Here is a 6,212-nt window from a genome sequence, read left to right on the forward strand (position 1 = left end):
TCAGAGCTCAGAGAGGTCTTAGAATGTCAGAATGTCAGAGCTCAGAGAGGTCTTAGAACATAGACATATGTCAGAGCTGGGAAAGATCTTTAGAACACAGTTTGTCAGAGCTCAGAGGACCCTTAGAACATGGCATGTAGGGCCCTTAGAACATGAAATATCAGATGTCAGATGTCAGAACTGGGAGGGGCCTTAGAACATAGGCATATGTCAGAGCTGGGGAAGATCTTTAGACCACAGTATGTCAAAACTTGGAGGACCATTAGGATGGAAAGTCAGAGCTCAGAGCAGTCTTAAAACATAGACGTATGTCAGAGCTGGGAAAGATCTTCAGAACACAGTTTGTCAGAACTCAGAGGACCCTTAGAACATGGAATGTCAGAGCTGGAATGGACCTTAGAACACACAGATAACCTAATTTAACCTCCTCCTTTCACAAATAAGGAAATGAAGGAGAAAAGGGAGGTAAAGTGTAGAGAAGAGAGGAATGGAGTGAAACATTGCTATTCTCTGGGTCTTGCCCAGTGGGATCTCTGTTCTAATCTGTATCTTTTCAGTCCCTCTGTTAAGGGTGAGTCTGAGGATGATCCAGGAGAAACAAAGAGTGCTTAATGAGGGTCCTTCACTTACCTGACCCACTGAAACAGATGAGGAGATGGTCCAACCAGTTAATGACCTGAGCCGGCAAAGGTCACCCCCAAACCAAACTGCAAACAGCAATTCTCTCCCCCTTGCCTAAGGAAAGCCCCAGTAGAAGTTGGCTGAGTCTTACTAATGAGCTCACAGACCTCTTGTGAGGGAGGCACTTTGCAAACTGCCAGACCCTGTGTAAATAGCAACAGCCTTCCTTTCTGCAGAATTTTCTTCATAACTGCCCTGGGAGAGTGGCAGTGCAAAGACTTATTTAGGCTATTAGACTTATTTTATAGGGCATTGAGATGGCCCATTGGATAGAGCGCCGGGCCTGGAGTCAGGAAGACTTAGCTTCATGAGTTCAAATCCAGCCTCAGACACTTCCTAGCTGTGTGACCCTGGGCAAGTCACTTCACCCCATTTGCCTCAGTTTCCTCATCTGTAAATAAGCTGGAGAAGGAAATAGCAAACCCCTCCAGTATCTCTGCCAAGAAAACCACAAATGGAGTCACAAAGAGCCAGATACAACCGAACAACAACAACAACTCATTTTACGGATAAAGAGATTGAGGCTTGTGGGATTGAGGTGACTGTTCCCCCGGGTGCTCAACGGATCAGTGTCAGAGGCGAGACTAAAATTCAGGTCTTCCTGGTTCTGAATACGGAATATAGTTCTTGTCATGGCACTATAATATGAGTGCAGGTTTATGGAGTTTTCCTTGTACTTTCTCTACGGAATGGGAGAGCAATGTGTGGCAGGCTCAATAATACAAATGAGGGCAGAGGGGGAAATGATATTAATTAAAATCCTAATTCAATTGTAAACTTCTTGAGGTCAGGGAGTATCGCTTTTCCTTCCCTTGTAGAGCCCCACAGTGCCCAGGACAGAGTTATGCCCAGGGGTTGGACCCTAAAGGAGTCTGCAGTTATCAATGAGTTAGAGACGATTAACATCTCTTAACTACAAGGAAAGGGACCGCTCCCTATGGGGCAAGGCACCACCTAGTGGTGGCCATGGAAACCACCCTTGTTTTAGAATTTGAGCGTTAAAGATCTCGCCAACCCCCTTGTTTTATAACTAGGGAAACTGAGGCCCAGAGAGGGGGAAAGGACTTCTCCAAGGGGTAAGTGGCAGCTCAGGGTTGAGGAGAAATTGTCTCCTGGCTCCCAGTCCCTTGAGTTTTTACATTGTTCTGCCACGTTATTGTCCTCTAGTCACGTGTTATCAACAAATGTGATAATAGTGGTAAGAATGATAATAATAACTAGCATTTAGATGGCATATTGGTGATTGAAAAGCTCTTCGCACGCGTTATATCATTTGATGCTCACAGCAATCTTGTCATTGGTCATTAGACCAAGCCTTCATTTCCAGTTGAGGAAATCATCTCACAGAACTGACCTTTGTTCAGGGTCACATGGCTAGTATAGACTGCTCTTAATCATTCTTTGTTCTCCTACATGCTACCTGTGTAACCTTAGCCAAGTCACTTCACTTCTATGGGTCTCAGTTTCCCCATCTGTAAAATGAGGGGGTTGAACTAATGGTCTCTAAGTCTGTGAGCCCAGGGTCCTCTTCTCTTTCTGCCCTTCCTTTTCTCCTGGCATGTCCTTATCATGGGCTCTCTGGTTCTCCTCCCTCTGGCTTCCCTCTCTGTCTGACTCTCTTTTCTCCTCATTTGCCCCTGTCTATGTCTCTCTTAATTTCTCCACCACTGTTCCGTTCCCTGGTCTCTCCCCTTCTCCATTCACCTCCCTTACCCTGTGTCTCACTATTCACTCTCCCTCACCCTGTCCTTCCTTCTCTCCTCCCTCTCTCACCATCGCTCGTCTTTGTCCTTCTGTTTCTCCTTTCTTCTATGTTGTATCTTCTTCCTATCTCTCCCTTTCCCTTCTTCCTCTTTCTCTCTTCCTTGTTTTTTCCTTTTTCCCTCTCTTCTGTTTTCTCTCTCTCCTCACTGCCCCTCCCTTCTCTCTCCCTCCCTGCCTCTCTTTCTCTCCCTTCTCCCTCCCTCCTTCTTTCTCCTCTCTCTCCCTCCCCCCTTTCTCCCTCTCTCCTCTCTTTTTCCCCTTCTCCTTCTTCTCTTCTCTTCCCTCTCTTCTCCTCTTCTCTCTCTATTTTCCCACCCCCATCTCTCTCTTCTTCTCCTTCTCTCTTTCCCTCCCTCCTCTCTCTTTCTCCTCCTTCCCCCTTTCCCTCTCCTTCTCCCTGCTCCTTTCTGCCTCTCCTTCCCCTGCCCCCCATTCCTCCCTCCCTTTTCCAGGGTGGGCCCAGCTCCGTGCCGGGGCCCTTCAGCTCCATCCAGGCCAGCCGGGCTGTAGAGCATGCAACATTTATGTTGGGGCTTATGTAACACAGAGCATTGTGTTACTGCACCTGCTCTGCCAAGGCATTCCAGCAGAACACCAAGGTCAGCGATTGCCTGGGCCATTAAAGCCCAGGGAGCATGGGAGCTGTTAGCCCGGGGCCCTGCTGACTTACATAAGGCTGCTGTAGCAGGGCCTGGCCTCCGCCCGACACTACTGATGGTCTCACCTTCACTTCCGCTTGCTATGAAGCTTGGCTTTTGCCTGGCAAGGATTCGTGAGGAGAACCCTGACCATGATGGGAAGAGCCCTGGCTCGGCCGCTTTTTCCCTGATTTGTCCCTTTGCCTTTCTGGGCCTCAGTTTCCTCCCCTGTAAAATGAGAGTTGTGCTAAGTGATGTAGGGGAGGGTGTTAGACCTGTAGTCAGAGCCCTTGGGTGTGAATCCCAGCCCTGACACTTTCTGCTTGTGGCACTTTGAAGGAGTCACTTAATCCCTGTGGCCTTTGATTTCCTCACCCGAAAACAGGTTTCCCTTCACAACCTGGCTCCAACCTACCTTGCCAGGATAATCACACATCACTCCCTTGCATGCTCTCTTCCATCCAGCCAGTCTGGCCTTGTTATTATCCCTCACATATGGCCTCATTTTCCACATCCATGCCTTTGCATTGGCTGTCCCCCATGCCTGGAATGCCCTCCCCTCTTCACCTCTTTCTTCTAAAATCTCTACATTTTCCTTAAAATCTCAGTTCAAACACCACTACTTCCATGAGGCCTTTGCTGGTCCCTCCAGCGTCTAGTGCATCCCCTGTAAAATTACCTCGTATTGATTTTATAATAAATACTTGGAGGTATCCACGTTGTTTCTTCTGAATGAAGGTGGGTTCCTCGAGGGCTGGAATGAATTCATTTGTGTCCTTGCATTCCTAAAGCTTAGCACATAGGATGTGGTGAATGAGTGCTCATTAATTGAGTGCTCGGTGGACCAGATAACCTCTCAGATCCGTTTTGGCTCTAAACTTCTGTTCCTGTGTACCTTCTAGCCTAACGTTCTATTATTTCAAATGAGGAATACTCCTTGCCGGGTTCAGGTATCCTTGTTCCAAAAGCCTCCACAATAAGCCAGGAACTAGCCAGCTTGACAGGGAGTGGGAAGCTGAGATGGATGGGTAAATGGCCCAGAAACATGCCCAGAGGTACCCAAGCTAGCCCTGGGCTCAGCACCTCCTGTACCCCTCAGGAAGAATTTTTTTTTTAGGCAATTGGGGTTAAGTGACTTGCCCAGGGTCACACAGCTAGGAAATTTTCTTGTAAAAATCACTTAGCACAGTGCCTGGCACATGGCAGTCACTATATAAATGCCCATTCCCTTCCTTCTCTCTCTTTTTTTTTTTAAGGCAATTGGGGTTAAGTGACTTGCCCAGGGTCACACAGCTAGTGTCTGAGGCTGGATTTGAACTGAAGTCCTCTTGACTCCAGCGCCGGTGCTCTATCCACTGCGCCATCTAACTGCCCCTCCCTTCCCTTTTCACTTCATTGTCGGATCAGTAACATTCCTAAGATCATAGATAGTATTGCTCAGTACATAGTGAGTGCTTAATAAGCACTTTTTTTTTCATTCATTCATTCATTCACTCACACATGCATTCATTCATAGATTCAAGCCTGGAACAAATCTTAGATATGACTTAGTCCTACCCCCTCATTTTATGAATGAGGAATCTGGAGCCCAGAGAGGGGAAGCAGCCTGCCTGAGGTCACACAGCAAGTAAGCAGCAGAAGCTGCCTTTGAATCCAGAAAGTTGTAGGGCCAGACCAAAGTCCAGTTTAGAAGCTAGCCCAAGGGCCAATCTACTATTGCATGTGGGCTAAGCTGACTTATCAGGCTTCTGTCCTCAGACACGTAGAGCAGATCAGCCCTCCCCACTCGGGGCCTCCCCCTTCTCAACCTGACCTCAGTCTCTGTTGCCATAATTAGGCCTGTGACAGGTAATTGCAGGATCCCAAGTCATTGCAGTCACTCAGACCCACGTAGGATTCTATTCTGAGGCCTCTCAGGCCTGTCTGTCAGTCCTGTCCTGAGTGGAAGGTGAGCCCATCCCGGGCACCAGGCACCGCTCTGGGGATGCTCTGGCCGACGCCTGCAAGATGAAGCCGGAGAGCTTCATGGAAGCACACATCTTCCATGTAATTTACTGCTTTTGCAGGCGTCGCAGGCTGCCTCCTTCCATCTGACCACTGGAGTGTTCACTGACTCAATGTCACGCTGCGGGAGCCCCGAAGCCAGCAGGGAGTCATGGGGGAAGCTCCTTTCCCTTTTCTTCACCCCCATAATAACACAGTATCATTGATGGCAATTGAGAAGCGCTCACGACCGTGCTATTCAGAGAGCTCAAGGTCGAGCTTTGCTCAGTCGCTTGTGTTCTAGTTTGAAGCTCCTTTCTATAAGGTTTCCTCCTATGCCTCAGGCCCCGAATGCAGAACCAGCATTTTTATCAGCATAGGAGGAAACCAGACAACTAGAAAGAAGACTGGATTTCAAATCCTAGCCCTCCTGCTTTGTGCCTTATGTCTGCGGGGCAAGTCCCTTCTCTCCTCTGAACCCCAGTTCTAGAGTATGGGGACGGGGCTGGACCAGGCAGCTTCCAGGGACCCTTCCCTCCTTCTGACAGTGGGTGTTCTGAGGTGACTCTCAGCTCCACCATTCTACCCTCTAGGGGCCTTCCCAGCTCTAACCCCCCACCCTCCTGCCCCTGATTCTGACATTTCCTGCTCTAACTCAAGGGTTATTAGCCTGGGGTCCATGGACCCCCAAGGGATCCAAGAACCTGGATGGGAAAAAATGACATCTTTAGTTTTACTAACCTATAAATGAAATTTAGCATTTCCTTCAATGATTGTTTCTGAGCAGGGGGCTATGGGTTTCACCAGGCTGCTCCAGGAGACCATGCCCAAAGAAGATTAAGACCTGTTCTAAGTTTTCTCTTGTTTCTGACATTCTGTGTTCTGAGGTTCTTTCCAGCTCTGAAATTCTGCATTCTAAGGTCTCTCCCAATTTTGTGTTCTAAGGTTCCTCCAGTCTGACATTCTGTATTCTAAGGTCTCTCCCTCTCTCTAAATTCTGGAATTTTAGGTTTCAAAGTTCCTCCCTACTCTGTGTTCTATGTTCTAAGGTTCTTCCCAGCTTTGACATTTTGTGTTCTAGGGTCTCTCCCAGTTCTGGCATTTTAGGTTCTAAGGTTCCTCCCAGTTCTGACATTCTATGTTCTA

At 48.1% G+C, this 6,212-nt stretch overlaps 1 protein-coding gene and 1 long non-coding RNA gene across 6 annotated transcripts in view; one reads left to right on the plus strand and one right to left on the minus strand.

Annotated features, from left to right (window-relative positions):
* Positions 1–708, minus strand: part of LOC114038278 — a 32,609-nt gene extending 31,901 nt beyond the window's left edge. The window contains exon 1 of the long non-coding RNA XR_003568556.1: positions 631–708. This is a non-coding gene — a long non-coding RNA (uncharacterized LOC114038278). The remainder of the gene's footprint in view (positions 1–630) is intronic.
* Positions 1–6,212, plus strand: part of PLCH2 (phospholipase C eta 2) — a 336,561-nt gene that overhangs the window by 70,886 nt on the left and 259,463 nt on the right. The gene's annotated exons all lie outside the window — the stretch shown is intronic.

The sequence above is a fragment of the Vombatus ursinus genome, unplaced genomic scaffold, assembly GCF_900497805.2.
Source record: "Vombatus ursinus unplaced genomic scaffold, bare-nosed wombat genome assembly UNPS02010822.1, whole genome shotgun sequence".
NCBI lineage: Eukaryota > Metazoa > Chordata > Mammalia > Diprotodontia > Vombatidae > Vombatus > Vombatus ursinus.